Consider the following 22,841-nt stretch of genomic DNA (forward strand, 5'->3'; position numbering starts at 1 on the left):
GAATCTAGCCATTTCCCTTTGATATTCAACAGCATTACCATCACCAAATACCCCATCAATATCTTGGGGGTTATCAATGACCAGAAACAGAAATGGAACTGAACCAGCCATAAACACTAAATCCTCACTTTAAGTCACCCCACTTTAATGTTTCGTTTTGAAGCCCTTTTGAAGGAACCTGTTTTTACAACTTATGTTGCCATTTTCTTTTTTACATCATTTACATGGGGTGTCATTGCAGATCAACATACAGCAAGTGAACAGAAGTCCTACTGACACGGATCTGTGAAAATTCAGGCAAAGAATACTGGAAGTCCATCCAAAAGGTGACTAAAGGGCTTGGGTTGCCATCTGTGACACAGGACTACTATACTACACTCAAAACCTACACGTTTGAGCAAACCTTTGGCCATCTGCCCAATATTGCCTTACGTGGCTCAGTGTCTAGTTTTGCTTTATAAACACTCCTGTGAAGTGCCTCGGATTGTTTTATTATGTTAAGAGCACTATATAAATAAGCTGCTTGAGTAATCTGGTTAAAAAAGGAAATTATGGGGTCACAAAGGTGCTGTAATGTGAAGCAACCACACATATCAAATATACTAAATTAATTATTTTATGCTTTATTCAAGAGGTTATTCCTACCCATCAACCCCAGCACAAAGTTAAACATCCATGAGGGATGTATCAAGAGATTAAAAAAAACTCATACAAAAAAGGAAAATACTGCAGATGCTGGAAATGTGAAATAAAAACAGAAAATGCTTGAAATAATCAGGAGTAAGTCTGGCAGCATCTGTCAAGAGCATGTTTCAGGTCTGCTGATCTTTCAAGAGAACTGGGAAAAGCCAGAAATACAATACGTTTTGAGCAAGTGAAAGGGGAGGATGGGAAAAAGAATAAAAGGGAATGTGTGAGATAGGGGAGAAGGCAGGAGAAATTAAAATAACAAAAGGTTTCATGTTACAGGGCCAAAGGGAGTGGCAATGGGACAAGAAACAAAAGATGTGTCGAGGGGAGGCATGAATGGCTGTAATCCAAAAGCAAAGGAAATGAGAGAAAACGATTTTAAAAACCAGTCAAGAAAAATGCAACAAAATAGGGGCAGAGTTACAATCTAAAGTTGTTGAACTCAATGTTAAGTCCAGAATGCCATAAAGTATCCAGTTGAAATAGGTGTTATTTCTCAAGCTTACCTTGAGCTTCATTGAAATACTACTAAGGACAGAAAGGTTAGAGTGGGAGCAAGGTGGAGAATTAAAATGGGTGACTGGAAGGCAGGGTCACAACTGCAGAACTAAGGTGTTCCACAAAGCAGTCACCCAGTCTATATATGTAAAATAAACTAATTTTGGATAAAGCAGCCACTGATAGGCTGAGGAAGACAAGGCATCAGGCCTAGGAGTACTTGATAGTTGAAGTGGCTAGCAAAATAGTTGTACCCTTGCCACATTCTTCAGAGAATCATTAGAAACAGATGTAGCATCCAGGAAATGGAAGCAAGGAACTGATTGCTTCATATGCCTGTATCAATATGGGGAATTATAGGTCAATGTGCCAAGACCAGTAGTATATGAAGTATTAGAAACATCTGAAAGTGTCAGATCATGAGACTTTAGTTTCTGAGACCAGCCTGATGGATTGTAAAGTCTTTCCCAGTCTTATACTATCTTCTGCTCCTATTTGGGGCTTGAGCTTATAAAAAAAAAGTCTCAAATATTTGAGGCTTTTCTCTCATGAGCACACAGAAGGTAATGGGGTGGGGAATCTTTGAGACATTTTCAAAGCATGAAGGGCTCCAAGAGGACAAATACTAAAAGATTACTTCCACTGATTGGCAACAATGAATGAGAGTATCTGATGGGAACAAAATTGCACTCATGTTTGAAGCAGGGTTGGGTGGAAAACAACTCTTACTTACAGCATCAAGCAAGACCGAAGCAGAGGGTAGTTTCACCACAATGCCAATGTGAAGTACTTCTGAAGGTAATAAATGCAGTATTGCTGAAAAAAAATAGACATGCTGTTGAAGCTTTTCATCTTGCTGTCATCAGGGCAGATTCGCAAGAATACCAAATTTCAACCGGGAACAATTTATAACGCATAAGAGGATGTTGATTGGTAGAGGTGTTGCCATGGAACACATAGCAACGAGTGGTATTCTCCACTAACAGGATGCTGCTGTCAAGCTAAAAAGATGTTTTGCTTACCATACAAGCAACTAATGTGGTCTATGAATTTCAGTGCCGGTGTGATACCAGCTATGTAGGCCATGCGTCCCAGCAACTGAGGAATCGTATCAAATAGCACGTCCCTTTGGGTGTCCACAACAGGCAAAGTACTGACTGTACTCAACCAGTCCAGGCTTGCGAAACTCAGAACAAAGTGTCCAATAATAGATGCGATGCCGTGATTGGATAACACTTGCTAAACAATCCTGATTGAAGCTTAAATTGGTCGTCGGCTAGCACAGTCTGCTCACAGTGTGGCTCACTTACACATGCTAGAACCTACATATTCACACACAGGGCCCTGTCCTTTGCAAACGTAAAGAAGATATCCACTAAACAAGAGCTTGGTGGGACAGCCATCCCCTGGTTCATTCCGCATGGCAATGTCTTGACCAGAGTTGATCTGCCTAGTTTGAATTTTAAAAACTTGCCAGTTAACTGTTCCCTGATGCATTCTTCCACTTTCCAACCAATCAGCACCATTTTCTCACGCAATATAAATTGCTGATGCTTTTGAGATTCTTGCCAATCTGTCCTGATGAGTACAAGATGAAAAGCTTCCACAGCATGTCTCCTTTTAAGTGACCACTTGTAATAAAATGCACTTCAGTCAAAACTCAGTAGATGACAAATCAAGACTACAACAACAAGAACACAAATTTGCCATGAATGGTGGTGTCATACAAGGCAATTGCTCCTATACCCTCCAAAGAAACGTTCCTTGTGGTTAAAGCTAAGATTCTCAAAATGATCTCATACACGAAAAAGGTCTACATTCTCCAATCCCCGACCATCACTCGTAGCAATAGTGCTAGGTACAGTGGCACCAGTAAAATTAAGATATAATGGTTAGGGCAAGCAGTAATGATCTGGAACTCACTGTCTACAAGGGTGACAGAGACAAATGATTTGAAAAAAGAAATTGGATGGGCACTGAAGCGAAATAAACTTGCAGGGCTATGGAGATAGAGTGGTGAATGAGGCTGATTGAATTGACCTAGAGAGATCCAGTTTGGGCTCAACAGGCCAAACAGCCTCCTTCTACGTCATAATGATGTTATATGTTGATATGGCAAGATAAAGTAGAAAAAGAAAAGACACTCGTGTGGAATATAAACGCCAGCATTGACCCGATTGGTCAAATGGCCTGTTTCTGTGCTATAAAATGCTATGTAAAGACTGTCTAATTTCTAAATAAAAGCTGTAAATTGCAGTTACTGTTAGTGGAAACTGTTTATGCCATCTAAAGTTCCCAATTCATCAATTCTCACTGAATTCCTGGATTTTAGAATTTAACGTTAATCGGGCTTTAATTTTCTTGGAGAATAAATGTGAGTTGGCTCTTACACACACTGGAGTGGTTGTCTGTAGCATTTTTTCACCTCTGCTACACATCGAAAGATATGGTCATTTTTCAAATTGGTTGGAGAAGATCATTTTGAAATGGAACACTTGCAGTCAGTAAAAACTGTAACAAATGAACTCAAGTTTGCTCCTTTGTGCCTCAGCAAAGACTTTCACGGCTGCAACACTCCACCGACCATCACTTGCAGTCCCACTGATTTTTCCGCATCCCCACTGATTTTTCTTAACTAAATCCTTTTGAAAGTCAAATTCCCAAGATTCAAAACAAAAACAGAAAACCCAAAGATATACAAAGTCCAAAGATGTTAACAAAAACAGAAAATGTTGGAAAAACTCAGCAGGTCTAACAGCATCTGTGGAGAGAGAAAAAAAAAAGTTAACAGACTCTTCCAGCACTTTCTGTTTTTGTTTCAGATTTCCAGCAACCGCAGTATTTGCTTTTACCAAAGATGTTAACCCTTTAATTAAATTAGGGTAAAGTGATGATACAGGAAATGTGGAGGGTGGAAATTTACACCTTTTTCCCTCCAAATATTTGAACATATTAAATCAGATAATATACAAAATTAATTATTGTACGACAAAGCTGTTCTTGTCTTACAGACAAGGGCAAACAGCAACAGCACAAAACGCAGAGCTGTTCTTCATTTAAGTGTTGTATAATTATGTTCACAGTAGGTCTTGTGGCACAGTCGGTAGCACCCCTACCTCTAAGCCAGAAGCTCCAGATTAAAGTTCCACACCAGGACTCAATGGCCACAGAAAATGCATTCGCGGTGTGGCCAGCCAGGTTGATTGTCAGCCTGTAAATCCTTCCAGTAACACCTATGGCAAGCAGTAAGAATGGCAAAGTTTCCTAGTCAGCCAGAAGCATGTGGTAGCTACAGTGTGACAGCTTTCCACATTAAAAGAATCCACACACAAGCTCTTACCATTGGTTCCGCAGCAAGCGTCCTCCTAACTTAAAGGAGCTGCTAGAGAGAAAGGCAATTATGTTCATAATGCAGTTGCCACTTTAAAAAATAACTGCCTCAGAATCTGGTCAAGGAGTTCAACAGTACACAGAAAACAGGGTAAAAAAATTATTTGGAAGAGGATGGAAGATTGCAGGGTGCATCTGGTGATGGGTAGGGAAATCAGGACTGGAAAGGGGAAGGGGGAAAATGGAGAATGGCAGAGGGGTAGCAATAGGAATAGAGGGGAAAATAAAGGACGCAGGAAATGGATGAGGGGACATACCCTGCAGCTCAATGACGAGAATGACAACAACAACTTGCACCTGTATCATAGTAAAATGCCCCAAGACACCTCACAGGAGAATTAGCAAGCAAAATTTGACACTGAAATAAACAAGGGGATATGATGACAGATAACCAAATGCTTGGCTAAAGAAGATGGTTTCAAAGCACATCTTCAAGGGAGAGTGATTGAAAGATGAAGTGGTTTAGGGAGGTAATTCCAGACTTAAGGGCTGAAACAATAGTGGAGCAATTAAAATAAGGAATGCACAAGAGGTCAGAATTGGAAGAGCACAGAAATCCAAGGATTGCTTATGGGGTCGGAGGACATTACTGGAGCTAGGATGGGGGCAAGGCCATGGATGGATTTAAAAGCAAGGATGAGAATTTTTATAAGTAAAGGTGAATGGGACGATGCTAGTTAGTATACAGGCGGAGTTTTGGGTGGATTCAAGTTTAGAGGGTGGAAGATGGAGATTGGAATAGAGTGTGCAGTCCTCATAGGATTCCTTGCCTGCCATACTACCCACTAGGAAAAAAATGCAAGGTATGACCAGTGTCTTACAGCAAGCAATATTACAAGATATACGCTGGCAAATTTTGCTGTACCTGTACTATGACTAATATCTTATCTAAAGTGGGGTGTCCAGAAATGTACACAATCCTCCAACTGTGGCCTAACCAATACATCTTCCTCTCTTTTGGAAGCAGTGCTCTCGTGTATAAAGCAGAGAATCCATTTGTTGTTTTGAGTTGCAATTACTTCCTTTCCAATAAGCTTTCTGCAGATGTGTGTTTTCAATCCAATGGAGGAGGTTCTTGCAAAACTGCAGACTAGGGTAAAAAATTATGCCCTAAACATTAACCTGTCCTTTTTAAAAAAAGAAACAGGTGCCATATCTGCCAGGGTTTTTAGCACTTGGTTTCTATTTAAATGAGCCAAGCTGTTTACCTAATCTAAATTGCATCTGTACAGATGCAGTCTTCATTGCTAATAAAAGCAAAAGGGGAAAAGTAATCTGATTCAATGGTTCAGGATGTGGCATTTTCCAAATTTGTAAGCAAGATTGTGTGAACCATCGATCTGCAAAATCCTGAACACAACTTGAATTTATACAGCACACCTATTTTGTAAGCAAAAGTTTTTTTTTAAAAAAGTTGACCAAAGTAAAAGACTAAAAAGAAACAACAGCAAACGCCCAAAATCTGACAAAAATAGAAAATGCTAGAATCACTCAGAAGGTCTGGCAGCATCTGTGGAGAGAGGAACAGAGTTAATGTTTTAGGTCAATGATCTTTCATCAGAACTGATGGAAAGATCATTGACCTAAAACATTAACTTTGTTTCTCTCTCCACAGATGCTGCCAGACCTTCTAAGTGTTTCTATGACTTAGAGGTTTAGAAAGAGATGGGAGAAAGCAGCAGCATTCAAGACAGAATTCCAGACAGCAGGGAAATGCAGCAGCATTGCCCTGTATACCAACAGATTGCACTAGCAAGACTCCTATAAAGTCTGGTTTCAAACTATCACTATCAAAACAGGAAGAATCACTATTTTCACAAGGATAAAGAGAATCAGTGTCATTAGGCTTCTGCTGCCACCGTTTTCTTTATCTATTATTATTTGACTGGTCAGTAACAGAAATTGCATAACTAAGTCAGCAGTCCTATTTTTTGGTAAAATTACAGCAGGGCATCTGTAGATTTGTGTCTGAGGGACAATTGAAAATTATGTAGTTCATTGGGAGCCTCTAGTGGCAGAATCAGTTGGTGTAGTTGGATTTGCACTTGATACCATAGAATAGAAACATAAGGGGAGGTACAAAACCAGCAATATCAGATTGACTGCCCATTATATGCAACATCTAATATTTAAAACCATTGACTACAATGGAACTGAAAATCAAGCGCAGTGTATAACAGGCGGTTAATCCACCTAAGCTGAATTCTACCCACATGTATACTTTCCCATTTTTCCTTTAAGCCATTAGTTATGATAAATTAACTCAAGACAAACACCTAACGTTAGTACCAATTCAGATGCACACAGATGCTACAAGTGCAAACTAACAGGGGTTTGATTTCCAACAAGCTTGTTCCTCATCACCCGTTTTTCTCTTCAACCCATTGTTCATATCATAAATTAATGGCTTTAACTGAACTTGCAATTTATTAGTACGAGCTTTTTCAGCAGTGGCAGGGAAAATGTGTTGCCCACCTGTCAAATGGGAAAAGGAGAGAGAGAAATAAAAGAGAAAGTCAGGCGAGGCACTTTACAGGTGGCCAATAAGCTCCCACGCTTTCTTATCCACTGCTGAAAGTTACAATTAGCCCTGAAGTCCTCACTGCAGATTAGCACTAACTCTACTAAGACAGGTATGCTGAACCTGGATTTAAAAAAATCTTCGCTAACACAAGCTGGTTACTTGACCAAACCTGGAGCAGTGTGCCCATCTTGCAGTTCATCATTTTCACACTCTGAAGACATGCTTTGGATCCCTTGGTTTACTTGAAAAATGCTGAGTTTTGATGGTTGTAAAGAGAGGCAAATAAAACTGATAAACTATTAAAAACATATGTAAGATGGTGACTGAATTGGGAGAGAGACATCAGAAAGTCACCCCACAGAGCTACCCAGTGGTCAGTGGATGCAACCACATTGACAGCAACATTGTAAAATCAAATTGGAAATGATGAAAGTGTGACCAAAATCGTGACAACAGGAAGAAAGACTTGTCTACAGGAAACATGTGCTCTAAGCAAAATATAGATAGAGATATTTCCCTGCTAGTTGCAGCTAATAAAAAAGTGAAAAGGGCACTTAGAGTGCATACCTCCACCACACAGTGTTAACTCAGCGTTATTACAATTACACAGCTCTTCCTGGAAACTTTTCCCTGTTTGATGCTCTAACTACATAGCTGAAAAATAAATATTTTTATTAAAGAACTTCCATTTCAGTGACGTGACTTTAGGCCAATCCATACAATAACCTGCTCTAAAAACTCTGCTCACATGTTGACAGCTGAGACAATCCACAACATTCTACATAAAACTCAACATTTTTAAAAAAGCCAAGTTTCCACATCTCCCAATGTTAATACATCCTTTAAAAAAATTCCAGGATCCAGATCCACATCTTGGCTAAAAACCAATCAATCAATCAGTTCTTCCTTGGAGCATACCATGTGCCAAGTTTCATTGAAACCCATCCATTAGTTTGAGATAATTGTTTACAAACAGACTGACAAACAGGGGTGAAAACATTGCCACTGAAGGTAGGCAGAGGTACAGGTAATAATGCCAAACATCACAAAAGTACCAGCCTTTTGTTTTGGGCAGTTCTGAGAAGTGCACACTGCATGAGGTAAATCAAGGGAACATAATGATTAATTAACAGAGCCAACAATCTTAAGCTTATATCAAAAAGGTGCTGGAAATTAAAAATGTTTCTACTTAATTTTGCCTTTCAACACTGCTACCCACTACACTGCACCCCCCAACCCCCCCCGAAATTGTGACTGAAGTTGAAACATATAAACTAGAAGTATGTGGTAAATATAAATACATACAAATGCATATGCGGAGTTAGATTCCTCTCCTCTTTATTCCCAGGCATAATACTTATAAAATACTGGAAGCAGGAATAAAATACAAAACCTAATTCAACATGTGTTTAGGCAATGTTATTGCTTACTGAATTATTCATTGTTGGATACAATAATCATAGAATGGTTACAGCACAGGAGGCCATTTAACCCACAGTGCCCATGCCCACTCTGCAAGAACTCACCTACCACCTGTCCCCAACTTTTTCCCTGTAACCCAGCAAATTGTTTGTCTTTGGGTGCTTATCCAGTTGCCGTCTGAAAGGCTCAAATGAACCCACACAATGGCGGTGCATTTCAGGTCCTAACCAATCACTGCCTGATAAAGTTTTTCCTCATTTCACCATTGATTCTTTTCCATTCACCTTAACACAGATCTCTCTAGTTCTCAACTCTTTCACCAATGGAAACTCTATATTCAACTGTCATGTGCACCTTTTTCAGCTTCATCTTTCTCTCTAGCACTTTCATCATCCAGGCATCTCTGGATTTGTTTGCCCTACCTGGGAATGCATCTTGACTGTAACCTAATTAATTCCTCTTTAAGATTGCCCCATCATTCAGTTAGTTTTGCCTGCAAACCTTGGATTCCAGTTTACCTGGATCAGATCCATTCTTAACCCATTGAAGTTGCCACTGCCCCAATTAATTTTAATCTTTGGCCTTTTCCATTGCTAACCTAAACGATGCTTCAGTCACTGTCCCCAAGTGTTCTCTTACTGACATGGCTCTGGAAAATGAGCTGGGTCCAGTGGATCCAGACCAGCAATGCCTCATTCCTCATTGGGCTGGAAACATACTGATGCAGAAAATTCTCCTGAACACTCCAGAAACTCTTGCCCCGCTCTGCCCTTTACATTAATTATCCAATACAGTCCGGAATAGTAATAAATTCTACAATTAAGTCTAGATTAAAGTCTAGATGCTCCAGTATCAGAAGAACACCCTCAAATACAAAGATAGACTGCTGTAGCAATATGACACAGGCCAAGGTCTGCTCATCTCCCAAAGAAAAAGCAAGCAATGTCCATAATAGTTAAAGGTAACAAATGAAAAACAAAAAAGGACAATTGTTCACAGGATATGAGCTTCACTGGCTGGACCAGCATTTATTGCCCAGCACCAGTTGCCCATGAGAAGGTGGTGGTGAGCTACCTTCTTGAACTGCTGCAGTCCATGTGATGTAGGTACACCAGTGCTGTCAGGAAGTGAGTTCAGGATTTTGGCCCAGCGACAGTGAAGGAACAGCAATATATTTCCAAGTCAGGATGGTGAGTGACTTGGAGGGGAACTTCCAGGTGGTGGTGTTCCCATCTATCTGCTGCCCTTGTCCTTCTAGATGGTAGTGGTCATGGGTTTGGAAGGTGCTGTCTAAGGAGCCTTGGTGAATTCCTGCAGTGCATCTTGTAGATGGCACACACTGCTGCTACTGTGTGTTGGCAGTGGAGGGAGTGAATGTTTGTGGACGTGGTGCCAATCAAGTTGGCTGCTTTGTCTTGGACAGTGTCAAACTTCTTCAGTATTGTGGGAGCCACACTCACCCAGACAAGTGGGGAGTATTCCATCACACTCCTGACTCATGCCTTGTAGATGGTGGACAGGCTTTGGGGAGTCAGGTGGTAAGTTACTTGTCGGAGGAGTCCTAGTTTCTAACCTGCTCTTGTAACCACAGTATTTATATGGCTAGTCCAGCTCAGTTTCTAGGCAATGGTGACCCCCCCCAGGATGTTGATAGTGGGGGGGGGGATTCAGTAATGGTAATGCCATTAAACTTCAAGGGGCGATGGTTAGATTGTCTCTTGTTGGAGATGGTCATTGCCTGGCACTTGTGGCGCAAATGTTACTTGGCACTCGTCAGCCCAAGATTGGACATTGTCCCAGTCTTGCTGCATTTGGACTGCTTCAGTGCCTGAGAAGTCGTGAATGTGTAATGTTCAGCACCAATCAGCCAACATCCCCACTTCTGACCTTATGATGGAAGGAAGGTCATTGAAGCAGCTGAAAATGGTTGGGCCAAAGACACTACTCTGAGGAACTCCTGCAGTGATGTCCTGGAGCTGAGACCTTCAGCAACCACAACCATCTTCCTTTGTGCTAGGTATGACTCTAACCAGCAGAAGGTTTTCCCCCGATTCGCATCAACTCCACAGAATTTGAGTGTTTTAATTCCAGATTTTTATTGAATTCAAATTCCACCATCTGCATGGCGGGATTCGAACCCGGGTCCCCAGAGCATAATCCTGGGCCTCTGGATTACTAATTCAGCAGCAAAACCACTACACCATCGCCTCCCCCACAAACAAAACAATATTTCAAGGTTGTGGTTGCTGTGATGTCACAGCAGAATATAGTTGAGGATTTACTGTGTGGGAATGATAAGAAATCTCTTTGAGGAGCACTTCACATGACAAGCTCCAAACAAAAACTTATGACTTTTTTTTGTCTAACAACTCAAATTATATATTCATTGAAGATCGCTCGGATTCACTTAAAAAGCTAAAGCGTGGCCAGAAGTCGTGTGAAAAGCTTCTACTCCAACACTCCCCTGGCAATTGCAATGGTAGAGATGATTCAATCAATGGAAAAAAGCTAGCATACAAATTTGGTAAACAAGAGATCCTGAGTCCATATCTCAGCAGAACCCCAGAGGGCTGTGGAGACTCAGTTATTTAGCATATTCAAGACAGAAATCGGAAGACTTCTGGGTAGTAATTACATCAAGGGATATGGGGATAGCGTGGCCAAGTAGCATTGAGGTAGATCAGCCATGATATAATTGAATGGCAGAGCAGACTCGACTAGCCAAATGGCCTACTCTTATTCCTTTGTTCCTAAGGAATTCCATTCATAGTGCATCTTTAACATAGTCAAACTTCAGAACACTTCACAGGAGCATAAAATAGAAACAGAGACTTGCATTTATGGGAAAACAAAGCTCCTTTCCGGCCTCTTGTGCATCCCCACTTTCTTCATCTCACCATTGGAGACCATGCGTTCAACAGTTTCAGATCCTAGACTCCAGGATTTTCTCCCCAAACCTCTCTCCTCCGTTCATATAATCCTTACAACTAACCACTGACCAAGTGTTTTAGTCATACGGTAGTCAAAGCTCCTTACAAACTGCATGTGCATGGCTGTGCAGCAATCCATAATGTGCCACACAGGAGGCAAACAGCATTCCTTTAAGATGCACACACACACAGCTGCAAAGCAATCTTAAAGGGATCACAGTGTGACAAACAGGCCAAGCATAGCAGAGGAAAATTAGAGGGAATATTGGTTAAGCCATGGTCTGAATTTCTTTCTTTGGTTCAATGTCAATTTTTTGTCTCATCACGCTCCTGTGAAGCACTTTAGGGCATTACGATGTATTGACTCATCGTATCTCTCACAAGATAACAACCAGTTGATCTGTCTTTGGAAGTGTTAGCTGAGAAACAAATACTGGGCAGGTCACCAGAAGAACTCTGTTCTTTTGGTAGATCCATAGGACATTTTATATCTAACTGAACAGGCAGGCAGGGTTGCAGTTTAACATCCCATGTGAATTACAACAATTCCAATAATATAGCTCTTCCTCTAATATTAGACGAACATGGGAGTAAAGCAATTACAGCACGCTTATATCCCATATCAAGTGCGTTTTACAATGTAGCAAAGCTAGCTTATTCTTCCTCCAGAAGGATACACAGAAATTTGAAATCTTGAGTAAATCTCACAACCAAAATTAAAATTGCAAGACATATGACAAATGCAATTAATTATGGATTGCAATCAAACCAGAATGGTGAAGTTGGGGCTCTTCCACCAGGGCTGAGAAAACCAAGGCATGAGCTAGAGGGGTCTTCAAGATAAATAGGCATTGATTTTCTTAAATTTGTGCCCTTTTACCAATGGACAAAATTATCCAAAGAATTAAAAAGGATATTACAAAGATGACTCTTACACAGAGGCACCAGAAATACACCGTACTCTTTTGTTTTGGCATCTTTTATGTTCCCTCAACAGGCCAGATGAGTTTAGCATCTCACTAAAAAGACAGTGCCTCTTAACAATGCAGCACTCCCTTAACTATATCAGAAGCGCAAGCCAAGATAATGTGCTCATGTCCTGGCGTGAATCTTGAACCTACAACTTTCTGACTCAGGACAAGCCGAAGTCAGGTTTTCAAAAGGAACAATCTGACTTCATGAAGCTCATCAGGTCCTGGCTCGTCTATTGTGCATCAACATGGGTGGTTTATACGTTTGATGTTTTGCTTTACCATGTGTCTCTATAATTAATGCACTTGACGTCGAAGTAACCAGAAACTCAGGCTTATGAAACCGCCGTGAAGGAAGCTTAAATATATTTTTCGATTGCAATAATGGAAACAGAATTTTTCTGAATGTGGCTGAATTATCCATGACCTACAGGATATATTTTTTGAATTGTTCAAGCTTGCTTCAACAGCACCTCCCATCCCTGCAACCTCTGTCAGAGAGGAGGAGCAAAAGTAAAGTAACACCTTCACCTCCAAGCCACACACCACCCTAATTGGACACATCATATTTCTCCATTGTCACTGGGGCAAAATTCTAACATTATCTACCTAACACCATTTCAAGGACTGTAGTAATTCAAGGCATAGGCCTGCTACCACCTTCTTGAAGGAACTGTGGGTGAGCAGGATTTTACCTGAAGTCAATATAATCCAAAAAAAAAACCCCAGAGAAATGAAAACAGGAAATAGCTCCAAATAAAATTCAAATGAATTCATTCAAACTTCAGGAATTTTGCTTAGCAATCATTTGCTGGTATATTTGGTAGTACAATATGCTGGGAATTCTGGAGCTATTTTTGGCAGCTGCAGGTATCACAGTGGGTAAACAATCAGGTCTTGCTGTTCTGTTAACATGCAATGTCCTTGCTAAATAATGAAATTTAACAATTGCTGTAAAGTTAACTGGTATTTAAATGTAGCAGGAAATTGCTCTGCTACATGTTGCATGTAAATAATCTCAGTTCATTATCCAAGTTATTTATATCCCAAACAAATTTCCCATTAAATTCTGAAACATTGGAAATTCCCAACTCAAGTGTTTCAATCTCTGGTCCAATTCAAAAGGAACTTAAAATATCAGTAAATTCATTATTAGGGAAGTGAAAGCACCAACAACTCAAATGGGTTGCATACATATTATATAAAAAAAATTACTTCCAGCTTTCCCACTTGCAAACACATTAATTGAAACCAAATAGTGCTCAAGGAGTATTCTTTAATTGTTAAATTTTCAATATTTTCATCCTAATTTATCCCCATCTTTCTTGTCCTTCTCCAAATCCACTTTTCTGGATTTATATCTTGTCCCTGTATACTTGGTCAGACACAACACCACATCATCATACACATGCTTTAGCAACTCAACATTCCTTTCTTGGGTTTCTAATTTTATAGATTGACTTATCTATACATTATTTAATGTTTTGCAAGTGGTGCACACTTCCTAGCCAGAAGCATTACTTCCCATAATGCTTTTTATGTCAATATTTATATGAACATTTACAATGGAAGCTACCTGCGTAAATATTTAGAACTGGGACATGCAAAATATAAATCTTAGAATGGGAAATCATGTAAACAGTATCACGGTTTGTAAAACAAAATGAGTAATTTAAAAAGCATTTGTTTGCTAACACCATTTTTCCAATAATTGTTCTTTGTCCAAAGTAAGGTTTTAAATTGAAAATTGTAAAGATTATCCATCTTGCAATAACTAACTATATCCATTCAATTATATTGTGTGTCTTATAATTAAGTAAATACATTTTACTTAAAAAAGGTTCCCATGTTTCCCCAAAGCCAGGGTTTGAACTTGAAATCTTGGTCAGAGCAGTGACTGCCAGCTGAATGCAGGTACTGCAACAGCCACATTTAGTTCATCAAATGATATGATGCTTCTCTTTCAAGACTCCAGCAACAACTAGTGTTTCTCTTCCCGCACCTTAAAAAAAGTGATCCGAAGACAATTTTCAAAAGCTGTATTTAGATAAAGTTTATTTTTGGGCTTTTATGTATTTATATTCACACAGAAAATTTTTATAAGTGCAAGTGTGCAAGATAAGAAACAAGACATATTGTACAAAGTACCTGTTGCAGCTTATGCCAATTTATAAATTATAAACTTCAGAGCATGCATTAAGCTGAGGCAAAATCTTTCCTCATTTTTTTCCACTCGATTTTTTTCCCCAAAAGTGAATACTAGTAGTATAGAAAGTCTCTAATCAACACCAGTATTGTTGTTAGTTTGAAAATATAAATAAGCAAGTTAATGGAATCAGCACAATATAGCAGTGCTGACAAACCAGAGATAATCCCACAAATGCAATTAGATCCATACCCTGCCCCTCAGTACTGAGGAACACCAGGAAAATATTAGTGTCAAACCTCAAATTGTCAGGTCACGTTCTGTCAAATCCTCTCCATAGTGATGTCAGATTAAATGACCTCACTACTACAAACCTGTGGTACCTTCCTCAGAGTACAAGCTCCAAGATCATCACCCACTGCTGGCAAAGCACACTCCCCTTACCAGTATTTCTAAATGCATGTTATCTAATCACATTTGATTCATCTTTCATATCATGTTGCTGTGTATTTCCAGCCTTAAAACAGAAGAGATAAAAATTAATTGAATACATAAGCAATACAAATAGAAGGAAAAGAAAATCAAATTCTTGGTTGTCGCAGAATAAACGTACAAAAAGAAAAATCTCAATTTAATCCTCAAGCAGCAGTAAAAATCCCAGAATACCATCAGCAGCCCTGACGTTAACTCCTATATGGCATAAACATCTTTATCATTATAAAATAGTATATACTCTGAGTGGCAGAGAGCTACTATATCTTATAACAGCTGTTGCCTTTATATTCTTAACGTCAGTGACCAAGTTGAGTCAGTCATTACACTTCGATTTGATATTAGGTCTGCTTTACATGATTATAAAACAGACTCTTTGGGATAGTTCATCCAGCAAATAATAGAAGGCAACCGATGACCCAGGAACAGTATCACAGGTGAAAAGAACATCAGCAAGATCAATAAAATGGAATAGAAACTCAAAAGACTGCTAATTATGTTACCATGCATTCTTAATAAAAATGCATTGACAACAGCAACTGGACTGGACCTAAAAATAATTCATTGTAGGTGAAGCATTTGAGCATCTCAAGAGATGCTAGCAATATCTAGGTACCATGAAGGAATATGGGAAAAACTATAAAATATAGACATGCCTAAAAAAGGCAGGAAAAAGCCAGATTGTCCATTAGACCTATCCCATCCCACAGAGCAACCTGCTCACACCATTCCTGTCCTCCCTCCCATCCCACCTCACACAGCCAGACAGCACATCTCCTGGGAGCTCTTCCTTGCTTTCCCAATTAACTCTGTAGGAAAGGATAATATTCATGATAATCTACAGCCACCATTCACTACATGACTTGGTCTCACCTTCACATTTAGACAATCTACCTTTAATGTCAAGATATAAATTTATAATTGCTGTAAATCAGAGATCAAAGGGCTGATCCTCCAGGGGCACTCTGCTCTCTAATTGTAGACTACCCTTAGTACCAGTTATTTAGGAAATTTAAATTCCTCCTCTTTATTCCAAAGTGGATCGCATTAACCACATCTCTAATGAGGCAACTTAACCACTCTCTCCAAGTCTGATACAACATCCAGTTCTATTACTCGACCACTGAAATCCAGTAAATACTTGTATATACACCACTGCATATCACTTTGGAACAGTCACAGCTGTGATTCATCTTTGGTGCAAGTCATCAAGCAGCTTAACTGGCACATGTTTTGCAACAAAATCTGGCAGCAATGTATTTTGCAGGGATTTTTGAATAAAACGTGAAGGATAACACTTGTGTTCCTGCAATAAAACAGGCAGAATTGCAATCCCAAAATATGGGTTTTTTTATTACAATCCACAATCCAACAACAAAAATGGAACTTGACATATTTGATCTTTGTGAGTCACCAAATTTAGCCATTAATAAATGCAGCATCATACTCTACGTCAGCAAACGCAATGTAGCAGTTGGCTGCTTTTTGTTTTATCAGATTTAAAAGCATTCCAATCACTTTCAAGATATAGTTTTTAAAGTGCACTAAGCTAGAAATGTTTCCGAACATCTGTAATGTGCACATTTAATGGGGTGCTATTAAGTGTATAGTTCTAAACAAGTTACTATCATAGGGTTTATCATCAGATCCATACTGATGCCAATTTAGTTTCCTCTCAATTGCAGTGCTTTAGTTGATGGCTCATCCTCTGACCCTTTTTCCATTAGCTCTGAAGTTTCCCAGAACTTTCAGCTCTCCTAGGTTTCCCCTCTTCATATCAATAACATCTTTCACTCATCATCCAAGTCCAGCCAATCTTGATTATACCACTTTAACAATGTGATCTGACAAAGCTTGATGAAATGTAGTGTTTACAACTTCTGCTCTTCCACTGGTACAAGGAGGGGGAAAAAAAGTGCATCTTGATGCTCTATGTCTGAACAATCAAAATCTGACATAAGAACATAGGGGCAGAAGTAGGCCATTTGATCCTTCTAGCTCGCTCTGCCATTCAATAAGATCATGGTTGATCTGGTTGCGATCTCAGCTTTCAAATTCTTCAGAAACCCAGGTTCTTAATTTATTAGTATAACCAACAATTCCCACCTGTCTCTTTCAGGACTCAACTTTTGTCCTTCATCCATTTACATCCTTCAATCTCAAATGGATCGCCCTCCAAATCTTTGCTTCCTCTTTCATGCAAATTTTCTCAACAAACAACTCGCCACAATTCCTGTCCCAAGACAAGAATACTGCTACGGCATCTCTCACTCCTGGACATGATACAACAGGAAGGTCATCTGTCTGGAAGGCAATCCTTCCCTCAAATCCAGCCTCTCACTCTCTTGACAATCTTTCTCAACTCCTTCCCCTTATTTCTTACTAGAGTCAGGGTTAATCTCAACTTCCTGGTATTTTTCTACAAATTTTAGTTCAATTTATTTCTGTGACAGGAAGGAACAGAGTACAAATCTAAGAGTAAATCAGCAGATAATGCTAGAGGATACAAAAATACTAAAGGGACAAAACTAAAGGCTCTGTATCTGAATACACGTGGCATAAAAAAAACAAAACAGATGAACTGATAGCGCAAATAGAAATTAACAAGTACAATCTGATAGCCATTTTAGAGATATGGGTACAGGGTGACAGATTGGGACCTGAATATTGAAGGGTACATGACATTTAGGAATGACAGGAAGCTAGGAAAGGTGAAGTAGCTGCTCTCTCAATTATGGTATTAGCACAATACAGAGGGATGACCCAAGTTCAGGAAACTGGGATATAGAAGCGGTTTGGATAGAGATGAAAAATGATAAATGCAAGAAGTCACTACTGGGAATGTTGTACAGGCTCCCTAACAGTAACAGGGTATAAAGGAAGAAATAATGGGAGCCTGTCAGAAAGGTGTAGCGATAATCATGGGGAATTTTAATCTACATATAGACTGGAAAACAAAAAAAATCATATGGGCAAAGGTAGCCTGTTTTCAGGACAGTTTCTTAGAACAGCATGTTCTGGCAAAAACCACAAACCAGGCTATACTATACCTGGTATTTTCCAACCAGATAGGTTTAATTAATTACTTCACAGTGAAGGTGCCCCTAAGTAGCAGAGATCATAATATGATTGAATTTTACATTCAGTTTGAGGGAGAGGAGTGGGTCTAAGACTATTATTTTAAACTTAAATAAGGGCAACTATGAGGGCATATGAAACCAGAGCTAGCTAAAAAGTGAACTGGCAAACTAGGTTAAGGGATAGGTCCATAGAGATGAAGTGGAAGACATTTAAGGGAATATTTCAAAACATAGAATAGATACATTCCTATGTTCAAGGGGAGGAACCACCATCCCCTAAACTAAAAAAGTTAAAGATAGTATCAAACTTAAAGGAAAAGCATATAATTGCTCACAGATGTGCAGCAGGTCAGGAGATTACATAGTTAAAAAATTCTGTCCAAAGAATTGATAAGGAAGGGAAAATTCGAGTGCAGGAGAAAGCTAGCTGGAAATATAAAGAATGACACTAAGAGTTTCTGTAGATATTTAAAAAAGAAAGGTTAACAAAGTGAGCATTGGTCCTATAGAAAATGAGTCTGGGGAATTAATAATGGAAAATAAGGAGATGGCAGATGAACTGAACAGGTATTTTGCATCTGCCTTCACTATAGAGAGGAAGGAATTCAGGAAAATTACAATCACCAGAGAAGTGGTACCAAGCAAATTGTTGGAGCTGCAGGCTGACATATCCCCGGATCCTGGTGGATTTCATCCTAGGGTCTTAAAAAAGTGGCAAGTGAGATAGTTGATGGGTTAGTTTTAATTTTACAAAATTCCCTAGATTCAGGGAAAGTCCCATTAGATTGGAAAATAGCAAATATAACTCCACTATTCAAAAAGTGATGGAGACAAAGCAAGAAACTACAGGCCAGTTAGCTTAACATCTGTCATAGGGAAAATGTTGGAATCTATTATTAAACATGTTATAGCAAGGCACTTGGAAAAATTCAAGGTAATCAGGCAGAGTGAACATGGCTTTGTGATAGGGAAATCATGTTTAACCAATTTATTGACATTCTTTGAAGTAACATGTGCTGTGGATAAAGGGGAACTGGTGGATGTACTGTATTTAGATTTCCTGAAGGCATTTGATAAGGTGCCACATCAAAGGTTATTGCGGAAAATAAAAGCTCATGGTGCAGGGGGTAACATATTGGCATGGATAGAAGATTGGCTAGCTAACAGGGAAAAGAGTAGGCATAAATGGGCCATTTTCTGGTTGGCAAGATGTAACAAGTGGTGTGCCACAGGGATCAGTGCTGGCACCTCAACTTTTTACAATTTATATAAATGACTTGGATTAAAGGACCGATGGTACGGTTGCTAAATTTACTGCTGACACAAAGATAGTCAGGAAAGTAAGTTGTGACGAGGGCATAAGGAGGTTACAAAAGGATATAGATAGGTTAAGTGAGTGGACAAAAATCTGGCAAATGTATAACATGGGAAAATGTGATATCGTCCATTTTGACAGGAAAAATAAAGAAGCATATTATGTAAATGTAAGAGCTTGCGGAGTTCCAAGATGCAGAGGAATCTGGGTGTCCTGGTGCATGAGTCCCAAAAGGTTAGTATGCAGATACAGCAAGTGATTAGGAAAGCTAATGGAATGTTATCATTTATTGTGAGGGGAATTGAATACAGAAGTAGGGAGGTTATGCTTCAGTTGTATAGGGCACTAGTGATCCCACATCTGGAGTACTGCGTGCATTATTGGTCTTCATATTTAAAGAACGGTGTAAAATTATTGGAAGCAGTTCGGAGGTTTATTACACTAATACCTGGAATGGGCGGGTTGGCTTATGAGGAAAGGTTGGACAGGCTAGGCTTGTATCCACTGGAATTCAGAAGAGTAAGAGGCAACTTGATTGAAACATATAAAAGATCCTGAAAGGTCTTGACAAGGTGGATGTAAAGAGGATGCTTTCTCTTGTGGGAAAATCTAGAACCAGGGGTCACTGGTTAAAAATAAAGGGTCGTCTATTTAAGAGAGAGATAAGGAGAGCTTTTTTTTGCCAAGAGGGTCAAGAATCCTTAGAACTCTCTTCCTCAAAAGAGAGTGGAAGCAGAGTCTTTGAATATTTTTAAGGCAGAGGTAGATAGATTCTTGATAAGCAAGGGGTGAAAGGTTATAGGGGGTAAGAGGGAATGTGGCGTTAAGGTTACAATCAGATTAGCCACGATCTTATTAAATGGTAGAACAGGTTTGAGGGGCCAAGTGGCGTACTCCTAATTCATATGTTCATATTGAGGAGAAATAATTGCCACTTTTAGTGTGCAAGGCTAGAGAAAGAAAGCAGGCCCTTAAAGTCAGACACTTGAAGCCGAGTAGTGCGTGGGTTTATAAAAGTCAGTGATTGCGGATATACTGTTCAGGTTCAGAACTAAATGGAAAATAATTTTGGTCTCCTTTGGACATGGAGGCTGCCTTAAAGACACCTATCAGATTTCTAAACAGAAACTAGAAATCCAAACTGAATTATTGCAATTCTCTTTCAGGTTACCAGGAACATGGGGAGTAGAAAATGGGTCTAATTGAAATACTCAGTGTGATATATTACAGATCAGTGATAAACCTAAACCAGGAACAGATTTACTTATTACTTTTTGCTTTCCAATTACAATAGATACAGATGCTTGCAAATCTTGTTCATTTTCTGGCAGCTTTAAAAACTGTACTATAAGAGTGTGACAGAATATTAGTTAACTAAGCAGTTACGGGGGGGGAGGGGGGGGAATCAACTGCAGTTACAAGTCAGTGAAAAGTCAAAAATAACAATAATAAAGCATAAAGTTCAAAGATCTACAAAGGTAGATGTGAAAGTAAGAGTCGCCCAAATCATGAGACAGTAACTTCATATTTCCAACTCATTTTACTTCCCATATTGTTACAATACTTCCCACCTTGTCTCATTCCTGATAAACGATCCTTCCCCAACTCCATCTCGACAACGTTTTAGTCTTCACCATCAAGAGCTATGTTGAGTGTTTTAAGAAGAACTGCATACCATTCAACTCTTTCCTAAAATAGGCCTCATACTGTGGACTGGCAAATATACCTGTTGGGGAAGCTAATGCCCAATACAATCCAACACAGGCCTTCTAGAAGATTGCAGCTTCAGGGTTATAGGTAAAGGAAGGTCTTATTTTAATAATGTATTAGCTGGTCTCCTGAGCACCAGTGTGCAGCTTTCTAGTTACCCTTGCATACGGCAACATCAGAATATTGAAAATTTTACACAACATTATTGTTAGACAACTGTTTAGCATATTTGTGTGCTGTATTATGAGCCTCATCACTTCTTCTTGGTTTCTCAGTAAAGGAAAAAAGATAAGGGCCAGCCCCACACAAAAATGTTCCATGCAGAGTAACACGCCTGGAAAAACACTCCTAGTAACATGTGTCTGTCTGTGTGTGTGTGTGTGTGTCTGTGTCTGTCTGTGTGTGGGGGGGTGGTGTCAAGCAGGGGGTGCATGGAAAAGAGGGAAGAAAGATGCCACACTATTCCATCTTACAACTAATGCATCAGCAATAACAGCGGAGGACAAAGAGCAGGTGAACAGTCTATCGCGTGATCAGGGAATGACCAACACCACCATCATCCTGTGGAGACTCTTGGGGGGAGGGAAGAGAAGTTAGCAAGGTCCCTTTAGGTCACAACAGCCACAAAATATTACAGCCACAGACCATAAACTCAGCAACCTAATGCCTGAAGAGGTTAGTCTATATTTCTCCAAAGCACTGTTGAAAATTGTTCTCGCTAAATGCAACCTGGTCACTGAAGGATTCTCCCTGCTCAGATCCAGATAACTCCGAAAGCTAATGTCCAAAAGAGACAGTAATGCTAACTATGTATGCAACAGGAAGCTTACCAGTGCTCTGAATCAGCAAACAGCATAGTTTTAGCTGGTTGAATTCCAGCAGTACCCCTGCACACCATTGAAGGCTCCTCTGTCAACCTGCACCCAAGCTCTCAAGAATTAGATAAATGGGGCATGACCCTGCAGGGAGAGAGAAAGAGAGAGAGGGTGCATTCCAAATAAAGCAAACAAATTGACAAGCCTGGATTTCTCACTCGTTTGGTTTGCAGACAAAAAAAAACTTGACCAGGGAATGGGAGACAGAGACATCAAGAGGTTCTTGGATGGTCATGAATACATTCCCACAGCAACAGTCTCCTTGTTCTGAGAGTTTACTTTCCAGCAGTAAAGTTTATACAATTTTTTTTTAAAAAAAGGACAAATAAGTGTTAAAAGCCTCCTTACAAAAGCAACATGCTTCCAGTAAAAACACAAACCCTGACAAGAATATAACCTTAGCAGATATTATCTAAATCAACGCAATTTAATAGTTGCCTCTACATGGAGAGCGTGAAAAAAAAAGCGACTTTTAAAGTGGAGGCCACAGAACATCATGGCAAATAACCTATTCTACGTAGAACTATAGGATGCAGTGTCCGATTGTTCACAGCCTTGGGCCTCAATCAAGGAAGTGCAGAATGGAGGCATGGTGCTTAGATGTAAAAAAAAGAACAATTATCCTGGGCTATTTTTGCACACCTCCACGTACCTGGCTCATGAGCAACATATACAGAGACCAGTGGCAGTTCATTTAACCTGCCTACAACTGTGTTTGCAGGAAGATTTTAAGAAGCCAAAAAAAAGGGAAAAAGCTGAAAAGTTGCACCACAACAGCAGTAAAAAAGCCTCAGGTTT

At 39.6% G+C, this 22,841-nt stretch overlaps 1 protein-coding gene across 9 annotated transcripts in view; it reads right to left on the reverse strand.

Moving 5' to 3' along the window:
- usp22 (ubiquitin specific peptidase 22) overlaps window positions 1-22,841 on the reverse strand; it is a 113,690-nt gene that overhangs the window by 84,097 nt on the left and 6,752 nt on the right. The window contains exon 1 of one of the 9 annotated variants that reach the window (XM_078558517.1): window positions 21,999-22,126. The exons of 4 other annotated variants lie outside the window; for them this stretch is intronic. The gene's annotated coding sequence lies outside the window, so the exon portion shown is untranslated. Of the gene's footprint in view, window positions 1-1,921; window positions 2,834-4,304; window positions 4,518-14,256; window positions 14,415-14,870; window positions 14,977-21,998; window positions 22,127-22,841 lie in introns of those variants that run through there. 4 more of the 9 variants (XM_078558520.1, XM_078558518.1, XM_078558521.1 and 1 more) reach the window with 4 other exon arrangements.

The sequence above is a fragment of the Cetorhinus maximus genome, chromosome 15, assembly GCF_964194155.1.
Source record: "Cetorhinus maximus chromosome 15, sCetMax3.hap1.1, whole genome shotgun sequence".
In the NCBI taxonomy this organism is placed as follows: Eukaryota; Metazoa; Chordata; class Chondrichthyes; order Lamniformes; family Cetorhinidae; genus Cetorhinus; species Cetorhinus maximus.